This window comes from Rhinatrema bivittatum, chromosome 5 (genome assembly GCF_901001135.1).
Source record: "Rhinatrema bivittatum chromosome 5, aRhiBiv1.1, whole genome shotgun sequence".
Classification (NCBI taxonomy): Eukaryota; Metazoa; Chordata; class Amphibia; order Gymnophiona; family Rhinatrematidae; genus Rhinatrema; species Rhinatrema bivittatum.
Genome location: NC_042619.1, coordinates 22,316,178 through 22,336,840, shown reverse-complemented (window position 1 = coordinate 22,336,840; position 20,663 = coordinate 22,316,178). Strand labels below are relative to the sequence as shown.

Here is a 20,663-nt window from a genome sequence, read left to right as displayed (position 1 = left end):
AGGGCCCTTTTCCTTTCCCGACTTGATTTCAAACTCCACTAGCAACTGGCTGAGAAGAATTTGCGAGTGGATGTGCTGTCCTGATCCTTCCTAACCAAAGATACAATAGAAGCCCCATGATGTATCATCGATCTTGAAAGGATCATCCATGCTTCAGTTGCTTCCATCCCTAAAGGGAAGGCAGTCATCTCCAAGAGGACCGAGAAAAAGTGTTGAAGTAGTCACACGACTCTCACGTAGCAGGACATCTTGGAGTGGCCCAAACTCTCAACCACCTTCAGAACCACTTTTGGTGGTCGCACATCAAGAAAGATATGAAGGACTATGTGAGGTCCTGTCCTATCTGTGTGCAGAATAAAACTGATTGTGCCCGATTCTGGAGGTTGTTACAGCTATTGCCAGCGCCCTGGAAACCCTGGACCTACACATCCATAGATTTTATTGTGGACCTCCCTCTCTCATAGGGCTCCACTGTGATCTGGGTCATCGTGAATAGACTGTCAAAAAAGGCTCACTTTGTACCTCTTGGGCTACCCTCGGCTCCTGAACTGGCCCGTCTCTTCATTCGACATATCCTCTGATCACACGATCTACTATCCCATATCCTGTTTGACAGAGGTCTTCAATTTGGCATCTCTCTGGAATTCACCACAGGCTATCATCTCCAAGGCAATGGACAGACTGAAAAGATCAATCAGCTCCTGAAAACCTTCCTCAGGTTATATGTCAACAGAAGGCAAGATGATTGGGCCCTCCTGCTGCCATGGATGGAATTTTCCCATAACTGTTGTGATCGTGGACTCTTGGGCTGAGGTGGGGTTGACGCTACCTGAAGGGAGGAGCCATGCAGGTCCCCACTGTCAGCAGGTGGAGCTGGCTTAGGCAGAGGCCCAACGGGAGCTTCACCTGTACCAGCCCTCATTCTCCTTAGGTTGATCCCTCGGGTGCAAGGACAGGCAGGACTTAGGCGCGGGCCTTTGTTGCGAGGAGAAGAACCGTAAAGGAGGACAAATCCAAGGCCAGCATCTGGGGCTGGCTGAGAGCAGACGTAGACCAAAACAGGTATTAGATCAGGCAAAGTCGTAGGACAAGCTGAAGTCAGAGGCAGGTGGAGTACAGGCGAAGTCAGGTCAAGCAAGCCAGGCTCAAGGCCAGAGATCCGACGGAGGACAGACAGGATGGGAAGGCAGGCAGGGGGGCCCAGAACAACACGGACGACCTGAGAATCAGAAGACACCAATGGAACTTAAGACTGACCAAGATGAAGACCTGACAAAGAACTGAAGAGGCTTCCAGGAAGACAGACAAGAAGGCAAAGACCACAAGGCTGAAGACAAGGACAAGGGCTGCAGGGCTGGAACAGACGGCGAAGAACATTGGGACTGAGACACAAAACTGGACTCAAAAACATTCTGAAACTGGGGGCTCAGGACGAATATGCTGGCAACTCACACCACAGGAAGCAAGTTGACCTGTTGCCGAGGCAAGCTATGAAGGCAGGCAAGGGCCTTTTATGGGCCAGGACTCCGATGTCATTCTCAGGGGCCACAGGGCTTTTCCTGCCGCAGTCCCTTTAAATCATACCATGTCGTGTGCGCGCCTAGAGGAGCCCAAGGAGAGAACATAAGAAATTGCCATGCTGGGTCAGACCAAGGGTCCATCAAGCCCAGCATCCTGTTTCCAACAGAGGCCAAACCAGGCCATAAGAACCTGGCAATTACCCAAAGACTAAGTCTATTCCATGCTGCCTCTCGCTGTGGACTGCTCAGCAGCCTGTCTTACGGCCAAGGAGTTCCACGATCTCTGGACTCGCACCACTCACCTAATATCACAGGCAGCCTCTCGAGCAAGAAATATGCAAACATTAAACACCAACCAGCCCCACAGTTCATGACAGAATTCAAGCATGCTTGACAGAGATATAGAGGGCAGTGGAAGAAATGAGGTTAGGAGGTTGCAGCATTACAAAAAACCCATCCAAGTCTAATCCCCATGGATTGGATTTACATAGTGAGTTTCTCTTTAAGAAACCTTGAGAGAGAGAGAGTAGGGCACAGAGCATGATTAGTTTGATGCTGTTGCTCTACAGGGGCCACGTCTAAGGGCAGTTCACATGCTCAGTAGTTGGAGAAACTGCAGGCAGATGGGGTTTTCTCAGTCCTTCCCAGGCTCCTGGAGGAGGCAGCAAACCTGTGCTTCCAACGGGATAGCTGTAAGGCCAGTGGAAATCCGACAGGCCGACGCTTTAAGGTGTGCTCACCAGAACGCACCATTTGTACACGCAAACATTACAGGCAGGAGGGAGTTTTACCCGAACAAAATGTGCGTTTAAAACCGTGAGACCTGCTTAGCGCCCTCGCAGGGAAATCCCATGCAAATGACAGCGTTAAGCAGTACTCCCCGCCGCAGAGAGGCGCTTGGAAACGTTACTCCTGGCCTTTCGCTTTTAAAACTCAATGGCATAAGGTGAAAGACGTCAGAGTTATTAGTTATGCAGTCTTCTGGTTTGCTTTTGTAGCCTGCACTGGACATCAGTCTTCTCTGGACACGGAGCCAAAGCAGAGGGGATGAAGGATGCAAGACAGGAAAAAAAGGGACATTCTTTCTCCCCTGAAGGCTAATTTGGCATTTGGGAAGAGAGGAAGGCATTAAAGAAGCCTTTCCGCTGAGGTACAAACCTGCACCTTCAGTGCCTCTAGGTCAGCCCTGGCCGTGTCCGTTTACAGGGGGGGGGGGGGGGGGGAATCTAAGCGGTTCTCCCAGTCTCAGCTGCACTTTCGCCGTTCCGAACCCCGGCGGCTGCAACGATGAACCGCGACTCCCTCCCTCCTTACCGATGCTCTTCCCAAATCCCCCCGCTGAGTTAAAAAGTGTTCGGCCTGTGCTGGAAGCGCATTCGAACTGGGCATCCGCACATTTTAACTCCCGGTGCATCGGGAATACAAAAACATAGAGGAGCCCGTGCGTTAGAAAACTGCGCTGGACTGCGCGCGCGGCGAGTGCGCTGCCGGAGACGCAGGCCGGGGAAGCCTTCCTTTTAGACGGAAGTCATGGCCTCCCTAAAAGCCGAGGAGCCAGAAAACTCCCCCCGAAAGAAAGTTACAAGTAACGAAAAAGGCTGAACTCTGAGGAAGCGCCGCGGGGAAGTTAGGGTTCATTTTCCCGCTGCGGCAAACACTGTGCAGGCCCCAGGGGTTTAACGGCCCTGGTCGGGGGAAGAGGCCAAATATTTTTAGGGGTCGGTTTTATAGGCTCCTGTTAATCTTTTTTTTAAATTTGAAATGAGTTGATACGAATATATATAGTTTTTTAAAATCTGTTCATGGAAGTTTACTCCTCTTGGTTTACTTGGGCTCAAATGACTGCTTGTCCCTAGCGGGGGGGGGGGGGGGGGGGGGGGCGTCATTAGGGGCAGTCGCCCGCTCATCACTCGGACCCAGCCAAAAAAAATAGAGGCGGAGAAGCGAAATGTTACACGTGCGGCATGGGGGGAGGGGCGTTCATGACATCCTCATGACCCCCATGAGGTTAAACCCCCCCCCCCCAGGTTACAGACTCTGTCTCAGCCAGGGTTGCCAATCTCGCTTATTTAAAGCGAGTTTGGGCTTGTTTTTTCACGGGAATTTTTTTTTTTTTTTTTTTTTTTTTTTTTGCAACTTGCGGGTAACTTATTTTGGGGCGTTTTTGGTTGTTTTTTTTTACGCTTGCTAGGCTGCCAGTCCCCTCTGTCTGCTACCTTCTCTCTGCAGCTGGAGCCACCGAGGCCAGGACTCCCTCACTGCTCAGCCATGCTTGCTTCGTGGCCACTCGGAGGCCCACATATGCTGGAGGTAGCCGCTTGTTTCCCCGCACGTAAGCTGGTTATGGCTTTGAACTTCCTTTTGGCATAGTAGCCTAGTGGCTTGAGCAGTGGGCTATGAACCAGGAGACCAGGGTTCGAGTCCTGCTGTCGCTCCTTGTGACCTTGGGCAAGTCACTTTACCCTCCATTGCCTCAAGTACAAACTTAGGCCTGGATTTTCTAAGCTCGCAGACCTTAGAATATCCAGCGGTAACAGGGGGCGAAGCGGGGGACAGGCCTGCAAAAGTGCCATCGTAAAAGGTGGTGCTATTGGGCGCGAGACTGGCAGAGAAAAAAAAGGCCCTTACCTTTTCACCATCTGCGACGTCCGCCCCAGTGCCGCCCCGACTCCTCCCCTTCCAGCGCGGATGCCGCCCAGAACCCCCCCCCCCCCCCCCCGATCTAAGTATCGCATGTGAAAAGGGACTTGTCGCGTGCGATCCCTTTTGAAAATGACCCCCCTCAGATTGTAAGCCCTCTGGGGATAGGGAAATACCTGAATGTAATCCACTTTGAAGCACTGAAAAAAAAAAAAGTGCAAAAAGCAGAATATAAATCTAAAAAAAAAAAAAAATCTAAAAATTATAGTTGGTACAAATTACATGTAATGTTATTGTAGGATAAACATGTTCTTGTTAAACAGGTTGTGCAGCTCAGCTTTCTGGCTCCCTGTCAGGAATAAGGCGGTCTGATCAGCCGCCTACATGCCAGGGACAGGATGAGTCCGACTGGGTAGTGGCATCTGTTGATACATAACATGGGGGGGATAGTGATCAATCATTTCTCTCTCGCACGCACACTTGTTTACGGCACGGTATAAAAGAGCAGGACTTTCCAGTGTCCGGCGGGAGTGGGAGATATTGCCTCTATAGACGTATAGAGTGCTGGACACTGAAAACCCCCTTCTCGCCTTTGCTGACCTGACGGCTCCTGGATACAAGGCTGATGACACGAAGGATGCTGGATGGCATATGCAATCATGTGGTATGTAAATAACGTCTATTACCATGATGTCACATTAATAAATGATGTCATAGATATTGTGTCAGAGTACCTTACTCTCTCATTCCCAACAGTTATGAACGTCCTTGTTTCAGGCTGGGGATCCATAGTCCCTAACCCTATAGAATGACCGACCTGGCTGAAGTTAACTGCAGTTCCTGGTGATCAAGGTGAACGGATGTTCATTTATTAAGCCAGATCCTTGAAAAGCTAAGCTGCTTGGATTTTGATGGCAATTTCTTTTGCACCTGAACTTATTTTGTTCCAGTTGTGTCAGATGGTTTTAATCACAGTATTAATTTTCCGTGCGTGTTAAAGGCTTGGCAGCCATTTCAACGAATCATCTGCTATAGTGTGGGGATATACAGAACTAGGTGCATGTGCACTTCAGCTTGGTAAGAAACTGTAAATGATCTCCTTCAGTGCGTTCATTTCTTACGCATGGGAATTTGGCATTCGTGGCTTCGTGGCTCTTATCGCTGCCTCTGAGTAGCGCAAATGCTGAGGGAGCCTTCTGAAGTAAAAACCTAATTACGTCCTGGAGAAGAAACCCCATGGCCAATGCAACTCTTTCGGCAACAGAGCAAGTGCGTTAGGGAATGAGAGGCTGGGCTATTTGCTGTGCCAGCTTCTTGCCAGCCAGCAATCTGCTGAAGCGATTCAGTGAAGATACCTACGCATCGTGACAACGCTGGCAATACAGAGGACGGTGCCATGGATTGTCAGACCTTTTTTTTTTTCCAGTTAACTGAGAGCTACGACAATAATTCCCTTCATTACACTCACAAAAGTATTTTTTAAAGTGTTTTCTGTGTATAAATACTTTATCATAAAAAGTAGTTTAAATCTCGTGCGTTTTGGGCCTGTTTCTTCGGCGAAGCGCCCTTGTTCTTTCGCGATTACCTGGCAACACTGAATTTCTCTCTCAGGCGTGTCGCTACCGACCCTCCCAGTCTCTCCTGCCAGGCACAGCTGCCCCGGCACTCTCTGGGCTGCAGGCTCGGGAGGGTTGTGGGGAGAGGCTGGAAGGAGAGATGCTAGGAAGATAAAGAGGGGGAGAGAAGGGAAGATGCTGGGGACAGAGAGGAAAGGCTGGAAGAAGAGAGTGGGGGGAGAGGCAGTGGGCCAGTGCTGGGGGAGGGGGAAGGGTAGCCAACTTCAACAAGAAACATAAGTAATATTAAGGACACTCTGCCCTTTCCGACCTCACTATCTGCCCTCTGACCCAACCTTTCAAATCACCGACAGGCCGATGCAATACCATCTTGCTCAGGCTAGCGCACAGGTTAACTCGCGGTTGGATAACCCCTTATGCAATAAGGGGAATAGCGGGTCCAAAACGTGCGTCCAAACCAGCGCGTAGCTAATAGCGCTCATCCCACGCAAATGCCACGTTGATGAGGCATTTGTACCCCGGATGTAAAAAATAACCGTGCGCCCGACGAGCACATTCTAACCCTCAAAACTTAACGCCAGCCCCGGAGCTGGCATCAAGTCGTGAGGAGCCCCCAAATGTTGACAGAAAATCAGAAAATACTGCTTATTGGTGGTTCCTCCAGCTCAATATCGTGGCGATATTAAGTCAGAGGAACCGTAAAAAGGAGTAACGTTAAAAAAAAAAGTTTTTGTTTTTTTTTAAATGTCTAGCCGGGGGTCAGGTTGGGAAAACAGACGCTCGTAAAATCTGGGGACCCTGCATTACGTTCGGTACAGACTGAGCCAGTCCTGGTTCTCTCTCCTTCCATGCAGTCTTTATTTTATTTTTTACAAAGGGAACTACAGTTCCTCAAACACTGGAAAGGGGGTATAAGCAGTCGTGGCATCAGCCGGTCGCTCTACGGTAGGAAGGGGCGCGAGAGGCTTCCAAATGGTGCGGCTGCGGCCGGAGCAGAAAATGCAAACCTCTTCTTTAAAAAAAAAAACAAATAGTGAAAATATTGAAAAAAACACAGAGAAAAAAAAGGGAAGAAAGCAAGGAATGGAAGAGCCAAGATCCAGGCAGGTTTATAGTCTGCAGGACGCTGAGGGTTCCAGCCCAGCTCCCTAGTCCATACACCCACCGAGGGACATGGTGGCTTAATAACCAGACCGACCTCTTGGTGAATTCAGTCAGTAAATGTACAAAAGTGCCCAAGGTGTGGTGTGTGAAGGGCAAGGGACAGGCTGTCCTCAGCTCCACCAACAGCACAGACATTAACCCTTTGGATATCTTCTCAAGAGCAAACTAAAAGCTGCAGTCTCCCATGCAACGTTCAGCCAGGTCACAGTGAAATAACACTGCAATGGGCCCCTATACACTGAGAGCCCCTGGGGTACACACCGCTCTCAACACTGCACAGGCAATGCAGGGACCCAGGGGTACACACTGCTCTGACAGCAAGGCATAGGCAGTGCAGGGATCCCAGGGATGCACACTGCTAATACTGCACAGGCAGTGCAGGGATACACACTGTTAATACTGCACAGGCAGTGCAGGGAACCCAGGGATACACACTGTTAATACTGCACAGGCAGTGCAGGGACCCAGGGGTACACACTGCTCTGATAGCAAGGCATAGGCAGTGCAGGGATCCCAGGGATACACACTGCTAATACTGCACAGGCAGTGCAGGGAACCCACAGATATACACTGTTAATACTGCACAGGCAGTGCAGGGAACCCAGGGGTGCATACTGCTCTGATAGCAAGGCATAGACAGTACATGGACCCAGGGATACACACTGCTCTGATAATTCTGCACTGGTAGTGCAGGGACCCCAGGGATATACACTGCTAATACTGCACAGGCAGAACAGGGACCCTCCCCCCCAGTACACAGTGCTCTGATAACATTGTACAGGCAGTGCAGGAAGCCCTGAGGTACACACTGCTGATAATATCGCAAGGGCAGTGCAGGGACCCTAGGGTACACAGTGCTCTGATAACACTGCAGAGGCAGTGCAGGGACCCCTGGGTTACATACTGCTAATAACTCTGCAGAGGCAGTGCAGGAACTCCAGGGATACACACTGCTAATAACATTGCACAGGCAGTGAGGAGACCCCTGGGATGCATACTGCTAAACACACTGCACAGGCAGTGCAGGAACTCCAGGGTACACACTGCTAACACTGCACAGGCAGTGCAGAGACCCCAGGGATGCACACTGCTTTAATAACACTGCACAGGCAGTGCAGGGACTCATGGGATACACAGTGCTTTGACACTGCATCAAGTGGTACAGGGACCCCGGGGAGTGTACACACTACTCTTCTATTACTGCTTTAACACTTGGGCTTCACATTCCTCTGTTCACTCTGGCCTGGCTCCAAATGCTGGGAGCTACCTAATCGCTGACACACAGGGGGGGGAATCTTCCAGCAGAGTAAAACGGCAACAATCCCACACACAGGCTTCAGCTCATCGGCCCAGACAAGGAAGCCAACAAGTCTGCAGCCGCAAGGGTGAGAAATCTTAAAAGCTTTGCAAACATTAGAGGTAGAACTGGGGGCGTTTTCTGCTGCATAGAGAGAGGGGATCGCCAGCAGGAAAAGGTGGTGATGAGGCTTCTGTGAGGCCTCACCCGGAGTACTGCGCTCAGTTCTGGAGCCCGTATCTCAAAAGGGACAGAGACAGGATGGAGGCGGTGCAGAGAAGGACGACCAAAATGGTGTGGGGTCAGCAGCAAAGGAGTTACGAGACTGAAGGACCTGAATATGCAGACGCTGGAGGACTGGGGTGATGAGATACCAACTCTTAAATACCTGAAAGGTATTAATGACGCACAGGAATCAAACCTTCTTCCATAGAGAGAAAACTGTACAACAAGGGGTCATAATATGAAGCTCCAAGGGGGGGGTTGAGTCAGGACCGAGGTTAGGAAAGCACGCGTGGCGCGCCCTCCCAGAGGAAGTAGTGAGGGCAAGGACCATAAGGGAATTCAAAAGGGCGCGGGATAAACACAGAGGATTCCCAGCGGCTGAATGATGGGAGAAAAGGATAACCTGTGCTGACTGGGAAAACCTGCACAGAGCAACAATTAACCTAAGAATAAAAAAAAAAACCCAATAAAGTTTGCCGGGCAGATTGGATGGACCTCTCGAGCCTTGCTCTGCCGACATGCACTGTTGTCACCAAGCTTTGCATTTTATTCTTTACATCGATCCCCTAGGTTGCTGCATTTTGGTTTCAGAGGTGGAACCCGTAGAGGTCAATAAAACAACGAGTGGAGTGGAATAATTAAACCTTAAATCGGTTGTTTACTCTTTCAAAGCATACGAAGACGAGGGGACACACACTGAAGTTACTAGGTGATACCCTTAAAACTAATAAGAGAAAATGTTTTGTCACTCAACGCATAATTAAGCTCTGGAAATTCGTTGCCAGAGGAAGTGGTGAAAGCTGTTAGGTGTGGCTGCGTTTAAAAAAAAAGGATTGGACAGGTTCCTGCAGGAAAAGTCCATTAACCATTATTAAGGTGGAGTTGCAGAAATCCACTTCTTACCCCTGGGAGAAGCAGCTTGGACTCTATCTACCCCTTGGAATCCTGCCAGGTACCTGTGACCTGGATTGGTCACTGCTGGAAACAGGATGCTGGGCTTGATGGACCTTTGGTCTGACCCAGAATAGCAAGTTTTATGTTCTTATGTACCTGATGGGACATCAATGAAAAAACCCTAATCCAGCGCACTAGTTTTGGGTGGTGGGGGGGAGGGATTCGGGTCCCTAGTAATGCAGACCTACGACCAGTTACCCTTCTTTTGGTTCCCCTGAGAATGGATGGCCCTTCTGCACTTTGTACTGGGCACTACTTCTTGCAACTAGATGACCTGGCGGACAAGATGCCTGGACGATCTGAAGAGGTCACCGGCACCCTTATTGATTAGGGACATTCGTGCTTAACAGATCACCTGGGCGCCTGCTAACGTTACATTCATAAAACTGGTTAGAATTTTATTTTGTTCACTGCAGTGATGTTTGTTGTGGGGTTGTTTTTTTTTAAACTGCATAAGGTGTTGCTATAAAATTAAAGAACATACTTTACAGTGTTGGTTCCTTGATCTATGTTTATTTCCATGTTAATTCTTTTTATCTTTCGGGTGTGCTGGACGAAGCTGCAGACTGGTCTGGCTCTTGATCAACCTATCTGTTCTCTTTACGGCTGAATTTGTGTCCTTGGCAGAAGACAAGTGTGTGTCTGCAGAAGAAAACCATAGATTGCTCTTAGAGAGGGATGGCCAAGACAAGTGACATATCTGGTATGGGTTACTGGAATTCTTTCAGATGGCGGTAGAGAGTACATTGTTTTTATCTGAAAGATATGTGCTGCCGATAGTCTCATCAAAGAAGGAGTAGGGATGAATTGTGCTGGAGTTACATTCATGCCCAGTAGGATTAAATGTAAGCTCCTTTGATGTCCACCTCCCTGTAAAGGTGTGGCAGAGAAATGTGCTTACCCTCTGCTAGCGGTTCCAGAGGGAGAGACCAATGTGTGTGGTGCAAGCAGTTATGACACCCAAGCACAAGGATATCTGGAGGTTTTGAGTATGGTTCATTTGGTTCAAATGGTTACCTGTTCCTGGCCAGGACAGGAAGCTTTTCTATCCATGGCAGTCTTACTCTTTCCGAGGTAGGTAGTCACTGCTGTACGCGGCTACATCCTAGATGCATAACTCATCCAGAATGCAGGCGCAGGAGGGGTTTCCGAGAGGGGCGGAGCTAGCCGCTGAACTTGTGCGGCTAACTCTGGTCGCACCGTAGGGCTGTCCTAAGATAGCCAGGTATATTCAGTGGGGCTGCCGTGCCGTTGAATATCCCGGTTATGGTAGCCAGCTACGTGTATCTGGCTAACTTAACTAGCCGCACCGCTGCTGAATATTGGCTCATACATCCTTTTTGGCGACAAAAGGATAGATATTAAGGGTTTGTAGTGGTATCGGTATTTTGTGATGAGGGAATAAGGAATAAGACCTGTAAAGAAGCAGAGGAGATGGTGTTTTAAGATTATATATTTTAGCCACATTTTTCTTCCATTGTACGAGATTATTAAGTGCAATAAATGTAATCTTTTCTTATGCAGGATAAGGACCACAGTGTGTATGTGTATGTGAAGACTGAGTTAACTGGTTTATACTGCCTACAGGGAATGGAGAGAGAGTCCCACATCACTGGACTGTGAGAGAATTCCACACATCCCGATAGTGAGAGTACATTGTATTGGGGTACATACAAATGGTTTCCACCCCACACACACACACACACACACACACACACACACACAGAGACAGCTGTAATGCTAATATCCTGGTTGTATAAAACCCTGAGATGCCATCTTAGGGTGTGGATTTGTAGTTGGACTTTTTAGGAGACAGGTTGGTGCTGTTCCTGCTCTGTTCCTGTTCCCTTGTACAGGTCCTTGGTGAGGCCTCACCTGGAATACTGTGTTCAGTTCTGGAGACCGTATCTACAAAAAGACAAGGACAAGATGGAAGCGGTACAGAGAAGGGCGACCAGGAAGGTGGAGGATCTTCATCGGATGACGTACGAGGAGAGATTGAAGAATCTAAATATGTACACCCTGGAGGAAAGGAGGAGCAGAGGTGATATGATACAGACCTTCAGATACTGAAAGGTTTTAATGATCCAAAGACAACGACAAACCTTTTCCGTAGGAAAAAAATCAGCAGAACCAGGGGTTACGATTTGAAGCTCCAGGGAGAAAGATTCAGAACCAATGTTAGGAAGTATTTCTTCACGGAGAGGGTGGTGGATGCCTGGAATGCCCTTCCGGAGGATGTGGTGAAGACCAGAACTGTGAAGGACTTCAAAGGGGCGTGGGATAAACACTGTGGATCCATAAAGTCAAGAGGCCGCCAATGAAGAGTGGGTGACTCGCCAGAATGTCAAGAGGCCGCCAATGAAGAGTGGGTGACTCGCCAGAATGATGGCTACTGCCTGGAGACAATACCCTTATTCAATAAACATACACATGCTTACTGTGACTCCAACATCATTCTAGCTTCAACAGCAAGAGGAAATGTGGAATAAAGGATCTGCACTCACAAAGGGGGAGTAGCTGGCTTGTTACGGCGGTTACTACCCCAAACCAAATAAGCCTGTTACTTCAATTTCTATGCAAATACAGCAGAGCTCTCTGCTTCAACGGCAGGGGAGAAGAAAAAAGGGTTCACACTCACAAAGCGGGGAGTAGCTGGCTTGTTACGGCGGTTACTACCCCAAACCAAATGTGCCTGATACTTCACTTTCGATGCATATCCAGCATAGCTCTCTGCTTCAACGGCAGGGGAGAAGAAAAACAACCAATAAGGGCTGTATAACATAGTCTGAGTAAAACAAATAAGCATGGGTGTAGCTTGCTTATTGCGGCGGTTACTACCCCTACTACCCCTAACTTATCAGCTAGATATTCACTTGGATGCAGCTCCATCACTGCTTTCTACATTAATGGTGGGGGTGGAAGGGAAATAGAACCAAGAGCTAAGAGAAACAGATAAGTATGAGAGAAAAAAGTGTGTGAAGCTTGCTGGGCAGACTGGATGGGCCATTTGGTCTTCTTCTGCCGTCATTTCTATGTTTCTATGTTATGTTTCTATAAGAACATGCCATACTGGGTCAGACCAAGGGTCCATCAAGCCCAGCATCCTGTTTCCAACAGAGGTCAAAACCTGGCAATTACCCAAAAACTAAGTCTATTCCATGTTACCGTTGCTAGTAATAGCAGTGGCTATTTTCTAAGTCAACTTAATTAATAGCAGGTAATGGACTTCTCCTCCAAGAACTTATCCAATCCTTTTTTAAACACAGCTATACTAACTGCACTAACCACATCCTCTGGCAACAAATTCCAGAGTTTAATTGTGCGTTGAGTAAAAAAGAACTTTCTCCGATTAGTTTTAAATGTGCCCCATGCTAACTTCATGGAGTGCTCCCTCGTCTTTCTATTACCTGAAAGAGTAAAAAACTGATTCACATCTACCCGTTCTAGACCTCTCATGATTTTAAACGCCTCTATCATATCCCCCTCAGCTGTCTCTTCTCCAAGCTGAAAAGTCCTAACCTCTTTAGCCTTTCCTCATAGGGGAGCTGTTCCATTCCCCTTATCATTTTGGTAGCCCTTCTCTGTACTCCTGTGTTTGTTTCTCTTATTTTGGGGAGAGAAGACCCGAGAGCCTGGGTTAGAAAAGAAGAAAGGGCGTCCTCTTCCCACGTTTAAGAAATATTATTTCCTCCCTTTTGGAATTGTTTTGTCTGCCCTTCCTTCCCTTTTGCTTTGGATATTGAAGACTGGTTTTTAGTTTGGTTGGGATAGCTACATTCCCCTGGGGAAGGGAATTTGGTTACCATCAACGGGAAAGGAGTGTTCCAGGGGAATCTCTCACCCAGCAAGATGCAGTGACCCTTCAAAGGCCGGACAAAGGAACGGATTCATTCCTAGAAGGTGGAAGAGGACAGAAAGGAAGAAGAATTATGGCACCATCCAGTGTTAACCACTAACGTATCACCAGGATATTCTGGGGGGAGGCTGAAAGAAAAAGCAAGAAGCCTGTTCATGAAATCTGAATCGAGGCATGAGAAGTAGGACATTTAATTGTGCCATCTAGACCAATGCCGGTACCCGGTCCGCCAATCTGGGAGGAAGCTCCAAAACTGGGACGTGGAAACAGAAGATCAGATTAGGCCATCAGTACAGGAACGCAAGATTTATTGGAAAAGGATTACGAAGAGTTGTAAACCGTCATTCGTTTCGATTCAAGATCGGCTGTCAGTAAAGTGATGCCGGAACCGCAATCCTCGTCCGCCATGATTATTATTCAGAACACTGCCCCCAAAAATCGTGTTTGTGGATCTTTGAATATGTTGACGGATTGGCTGCTTTTATGGCCATTTTTGAATCTTTGATAGAGGCCTTCAGATTGGGTGCCTCACCTGCTTACGCCATGTGAACTACGCGAGCTAAGGTGCGTCAGTGTCAGTAACTGTATCACACTTGCTATAGGTGGACATTTTTTATATGCCCTGTCCCTGAATTTACGCCTTTCTGATGGTTTCAGCTTTGTACTGTCCCTCCTGTTGCAGCCTTCGGGTGAAACACAGATCACGTCAGAGGACCTACTACCCCGCGTTTTCACCATGGTTTCAAGCCAAGTTCCAAGGGCCATTCAGGACTTTGGATCTGAACTCGTTAAAGACTGTGTAACTGCTGGAATCTGCATACATCTCGAGTACCTTTCTGAAGGACAGAGCCAGAGGCATTTCCCGCACACCTACTTTATTTCTTCAGTTTTCTGAGGGTGTTCTGCTTTCTCCACCCTTTGCTTTGGTAAAGTTTAAGGTTTATATAGCATCATCCTCCTAACCTCTACCAAGATGCCATGAAACTAAAATAAGACAAAATGAAAACGCAATCCTTATCATTTAAAACCTAAACAATTCCTCCTAATAGATACAATTTACACCGATCTCATCCCGTATAAATCAATGCCCCGTTTCTCGCCACCCCCTATTTTCTCCTTCTCCAGACAACACCAGTCCCCTCACTGCTCAAAGGCCGGAGGCCGTCCTCCAGGGATTCCCATTCCCTCCAGGCAGTCCTCACCCAACATGCACATACCCTTCCAGCTTCTCCCCCCCACTCCCCCTTCAGGCACACTCCCTCCCCGCACTCTGCCAACCCCCGACACTGCTTCCAGCTTCTCTCCCCCTCCCTCCCCTTCAGGGACACTCCCTCCTTGCACTGCTTCCAGCTTCTCCCCCCCCCCCTTCAGGCACACTCCCTCCCAGCACTGCTTCCAGATTCTCTCCCCCCCCCCTTCAGGCACACTCCCTCCCAGCACTGCTTCCAGATTCTCTCCCCCCCCCCCCTTCAGGCACACTCCCTCCCAGCACTGCTTCCAGATTCTCTCCCCCCCCCCCTTCAGGCACACTCCCTCCCAGCACTGCTTCCAGCTTCTCCCCTCCCCCCTTCAGGCACACTCCCTCCCAGCACTGCTTCCAGCTTCTCCCCCCCCCCCCCTTCAGGCACACTCCCTCCCAGCACTGCTTCCAGCTTCTCCCCTCCCCCCTTCAGGCACACTCCCTCCCAGCACTGCTTCCAGCTTCTCCCCCCCCCTTCAGGCACACTCCCTCCCAGCACTGCTTCCAGCTTCTCCCCCCCCCTTCAGGCACACTCCCTCCCAGCACTGCTTCCAGCTTCTCCCCCCCCCCCTTCAGGCACACTCCCTCCCAGCACTCTTCATGCCCTACATTCCTTCCACTTTCTTTCTTTCCCTCCCTCTAGGCGCTCCACGAATCCCTATCTCTTTTAATCCCCCCTTCCAGCCTCTCTCCCTCTCCTCCTGGCAACCACCCTCCACCTTTGCAGCTACTACTTCTCCTCCCTCAAAGCACTCTACCAACTCCCACCCTCCATCCTGGCAATTTATCCTCCTTTTGCAGCCTTTTCCCCTTCCTCCAAGCACATGGACACCTTTCCAGCTTCTCCTCCTCCCTCCAGGCACTCCACCAATACCCTTCCTCACCTCCTGCCCCCACACTCCTTTCACGTTCTCTCCCTCCCTCCCTCCAGCCACTCTCCTACATGGCATGCAATCACTTCTTTCTCCCAAGTTTAGGCCCCAGTAGTAGTGGAAAGGTTTAGACAAACCAGTGCCCCGGGAGTTTTACAACTATCCAGGGAACTACTGACCTGTCAGTCTAATTTAAAGTGATGGACAAGGAGCTGAATACACTAGAAAAGAAAACGTTAAGCAAGGCGATTACAGGGCCCTAGGCACAATGGAGATCTTGTCAGCTGGGCCCAGTTTAAATGGTCTGTGCCCCTGGGGGTAGGAGGGATCCTTCTCTGAAAGGGCTGCTTCCTCCTCCATCCTGGAAGCATTTTCTCACAAGCGCCACTCAGCAGCAGCAGCAGCGCCCCCCTCAGGCCTTGCTCCCTTCCAGGCACGGAGGCAGGGCCGGCAGCAGTTCTGACTTACGGGCTCTGAATGTCACTGTGCCTTTAAGAGGGGGCAGGTCCGACAGGGCGCAGCTGCCGCTCAGGCTGAGCGCTGCTCATGACAGAGAAATTCAAGATGCAGAAGGTAGAGGGAGCGAGGAAGGCTCCGAGGAAATGGGAGGAAACGCGTCTTTACTGGGGGGCGGGGGAGGGATGGATGCTTGGAATAAGACCCAGCAGAGGGAACAGCGAGCAAAACCATTGCAAAATGTAAGGAAACCTGGGTTTAGATGCAGAGAGCACTGGTAAAGGCAGGTGAGGGGGAGAGCCCCCGAGTGTTTGCTGAAGGGAACATTAGAGGAAAAGAAAAGATAAAAGCCGGCGTGCAGAGGGCAGCAGCAGCAGCGAGACTGCATCGTCGGGCTCCCGAGGAGAGGAGGCGAGACCCCCCCCCCCACCGCCCAGGGCGCACCGACATGGCGAGGAACCACGAGGTCAAAAGGAGGGCCAGGGAAGCAGCGAAACTCCCAGCAGCCTCTCTTCCAAAACGGGGGCCCTACTGAGGGGCTCACCCTGCAGTTAGGCGCGCTCGAGTACACAGAGAGCAGCCGCCACTCTGGCTCTTAAATCCGTAGAAGCTCCGGCACGAAACCGCTGAATTGGAACCCATCAAAAAAAACAAACAAACTTAACACCATCCCGCTAGATCTCAATAAAGGCCGTGGTTTCAGCCTTACCTCAGCCGTCAGTAGGGCGCACTATAATACTATTAACCCTCTCTCTCCACAGCAGGTCCTGCCTAATCCATTGCCTTCTCTTAGTTCTGTATATGTGTCACCCATCTCCTGTACATCGCTTCATGCATCGGACGAGGTGGACACTGTCCTCGAAAGCTCCTGCTTCAATAAAAATCGGTGAGTCTATAAGGGGCCACCCGACTCCTGTCATTTTTTTTTTTTTTTTTTTTTTTTGCTACACCAGACTCTGGAGATTTGTCACCCCTGGTGTCTCTTCTTGCTGTGAGGCGCTGGCCTGGAGCTGAGCACGCCCGATCGGGTCTGAGGGCACTTCAATGTGCCATAGCAGACTGCTGGGGGAAACACTGCTTTCTCATGTTCTCAGACACACCAGGCTGGCCAAATGCTGCTTCCCTGCCATGGTCTACTATGGTACATGGGGGCCCTTTCATCCGAACAAAAGCTGAATATGTTTTACAACACAGAGCTTCGAAATCCTGAAGGTGACCTGGTAGAATATTTCTGGCACCCGTACGCAGGTGGCACTACCGAGGAAACAAATACAAAATGTTACCATTTCCACAGACTCGTGGGACCTGCTGCCCCCCCCCCCCCCCCCCAATGTTCAGACTGAAAATGGCAGAGGAGGAGGCAGATGCAGGTAAGACGCTGCTGCCCTCCTTCCAGCAGAGATGGACAGGGGAGAAGATACAGTGCGCAGGGCCCGGAGGGGTCATCTCGATTTCTCCAGGGACAGCTCTGAACAAGAAATGGGGCAAAAAAAACCCCCTCCAAACCCCATGACTGGCTCAGCCTATTCCTGCTGACATGGAGTCCTCTGCAAACCTGAACGCTGTCTGAAGCTTTGGCAGGAAGAGGCAGACCACATGTCTGCGGCCCGGGGATTCCTGCTCTTCCACCACCCCCCCCCCCCCCCCCCGACGACCCTCAGTCACCGGGGCAAGGAATTCCCCTTCCATGCAACCTCCCCCCCACCCAAGGGCCTCTTTCTGATATCAGGGCCTGGGGATTCCCCCCTCCTTCCCAATGCCAAGCTTCCTTCTGCCACTGCACTTTGGGAACCCCTCTCCTCCCCGCGCCTCTCTCTCTGCAGCTAAGAACCAGGGAGAACCCCGAGCTGGGTCCCGGCTGACCTGATGGGGGTGAGAGAGGGAAAAAAAAAGAGACAGGATAGAGTTGGCAACCCTAGCCACGGGTCCCGCAGGGGCCTGAAGAAGACAGAAGAGGCTGGTGGGGGGTCAGGCCTGGACGCGGAGAACGCTAGAGTCGAGCCTGTGGAAGGATGGGGACAGAGAGGGAGAATATGAGCGAGCGAGAGTGTATGTGGGGGAGAGTTCATGTATTGGAGGTGAAGAGAGAGTGTGAGAGGAAGAGAGGATATGCGCTTGTTGGGGGTGGTGGGGGGGGGGGAGAGAAAGTTTGTGCCACTCCTTCCCTACCCCCCCCCCCCGCCCATGCCAATCTGACCGCCCTACCCCTTCCACTTCCCTCTCCCCCTTAACTAAGCACGTAAACAACAGCCACGCTCCCGACTCACTGAAATTATTTTGGTGGGAGCGTTCTTTTTAATTTCCCCCAATAACTGTCCCGTGAGGGTTTTGATACCAACTTACAGCACATTAATTAAATATATCCGAAGCGAGAACAAGGCCAGAGGCAGACGAGATGAAATAACGTGACGGCTCTTGAATCTTTGCCTATGAATCAATAATTAAGCACAACAACAACAACAAAAAAACAGTCGGGGAGGAAAACTGGCAGAGGTCTGTTCTGTCCATTCACAACGAGCGGCCGGAGAAGGCCACTGCAGAGGCAAGGCTCCTCTGTTCTTCTAGAACATCTGGAGCCCTCAGAGGAACAGCTGGAGACACAGGGAGGCCACGCTCTGGCATTCCAAGCAGCCACGTTTTCAGAACGAAAGCCACCGAATAACGTGAAACGCTAGGAAACGGGAAGAGCCCCGGCTCAAACGCCGCTGGAGAAGCCCCAGAAGCTCGTTATCTTTCAGCGTTCGCAAGCCACGCCGTTCCTCTCTGTACTTAAGTTCTTGGTTTTCTTTTAAGCAAAAAGCAGTAATTTCCTAGCTGGATATCCAACGGTGCAAATGCTCCCCCAGAAACACCAGTGCGGAAATGTTTCCAGCTCCACGGACAGGCCCGAGCCAACGCCCGCGGCGCTTCTCAACGGCGGCCAGTACGCAGGCACGGCTTGCACGCCCCTAGTGCCTCCTTAACAGCGGGAGCCCGCGAGCAGTCAGCCGTCCGCCGGTTAGGAAAACAGATGCCAAATTTATCAGCGCCCCTTTTCCTAAGCGGTGCACAGCCAGGGTTTCGGGAATGGGCGCTGGTTAACTGTGCGTCCGTTTCCTGAACCTGACCGCCGGCACCTTTTTTTTTTTTTTTTTTTTTAACTTTTTTTAAAGATTTTGTTCCTCCTACTTAATATCGCAACGATGCATTTCCATGTGATGAGCGCTATTAGTTTTGCCACACATTGAACGCGCGTTATGGAGACGTTAATCCCCTTATTGCATAAGGGGATTAGGTAGCGCCTACACAACCCGCGTCCAACTGCGGGTTAAACAGTGCACTCGGCTGAGTGTATTGCATCGGCCCCTTAGTATGCTCCACCCGGAGCGAAGGAAGCCTCCACCCCGAAAGAGCTGGAAGGGATTATCAGGAGGCTGCGCACAGCACAGGATGAGGCCTGGGGCAAACGGGTGGGTTGGACTCCTTCAGTCACAGGCACTCTCTATAGCGCTGCATCCTAACAGCGATGTTTAAGCTAACTCTGAGACTTAACGTACCACATGCGGTGCCGGTAATGATGGGGGTGCGATGGTAGTAACTGACCGGAAGAGGCCCGCTCTGTTCTTCTTCTGCTAGGAACACTGACCAGCATATGAACAGCTCCCTGTGCCTTCCTGAGCACCCGAGGCCTCCTCCGTTTCTCGGCCACTACACTGCACGCCAGCAACGGGGCAGAAGGTAGCTCTGGCATTGCTCAGATGCTGGGACGCAAGTGACGTGCATAGGAGCCATGGCTCCAAAATCTAACATGGGCCAGAGCTTTTCACCCAGGCCGTGCACCACCTGGATCTGCACCTGTACGTTTATTCTGGAGACGCAGGCGCACAATTTTACTCTGCTCTTCAGTTGCAAAACCCATTTTGCATCACGGTCCTCCGGACGGGAGCCGACAGGAGCTTTACTCACACAGGTGGGTGCCAGCATCAACTAAACCCCAGACACCCAAAAGGAGGCGGCAAGCGAGCTTTCTGGGCAACATCCTGCTCTCCGAAGGGAGCCGCAGCCCATAAACCATTCATATTCATCTTTCCTCCTCAGCACAAGGAGCTGCAAATGACAGCTGTCACTACGCCCGCCACCTCGACTCCCAAGCGTCTCAGCAGCTCTGGCAACCCCCGCCGAGGCCCTCGTGCAGCACCGACGGATTAAAGAACACCCACCGAATGCCCAAGTGCAGACACAAATTAAGTCGCCTATAAGCTCTTAGGAAAGGCCTGACCGTAAAATCAACCGGACGAACCACAGGATGGAAATAAAAAATAAAATAAAATCACTCCATTCACCCTGCAGTGCTGCCTCCCTCCCTCTCCCTCCGCCCCTTGCTGTTCCTTTTCCTCTCGTCACCTCTGCGATGCCGTTGCCTCCGGCGCTGCTCCTCTCCTGCGCCTCCTCGGCGGCTCCCTTCCCGGAGGCGGCTTCGGCGCCGTCCCCGGTCTCTCGCATCTCCTCCAGCGCGATCGTGAACTGGGCGAGCGTCCTCACCATCTGCAGCATGCGGTTCCCCCAGGATGGATCCTCGATCAGCAGTAAATGCAAAACGATTGTAAAAAATATAGATATAGATATAGATCTATAGATATATAAATTGGTTTCAATCCAAGCCCCCTGCCCATCCACCCCAAAAAATAAAAATAAAAAAAAAATATATATATATATCACCCCACCCCAAAAATGTGTTTTAAAGAGGGGCTCCGTCACCCCCCAGCCCCGACTCCGCGTGGGTCCTGCTCCCTCGGCTCGCTGTCCTAGCAGGTGTGCAGCCTGCAGCTCAGCTCTTAGGAACCAGAGATGCTCTGCAGGGAAAACCAATCACCGCCAGA

General features: G+C 50.5%; 1 protein-coding gene across 3 annotated transcripts in view; it reads right to left on the bottom strand.

The window, feature by feature from the left end:
- Window positions 1-20,663, bottom strand: part of ARHGEF17 (Rho guanine nucleotide exchange factor 17) — a 398,121-nt gene that overhangs the window by 179,532 nt on the left and 197,926 nt on the right. The gene's annotated exons all lie outside the window — the stretch shown is intronic.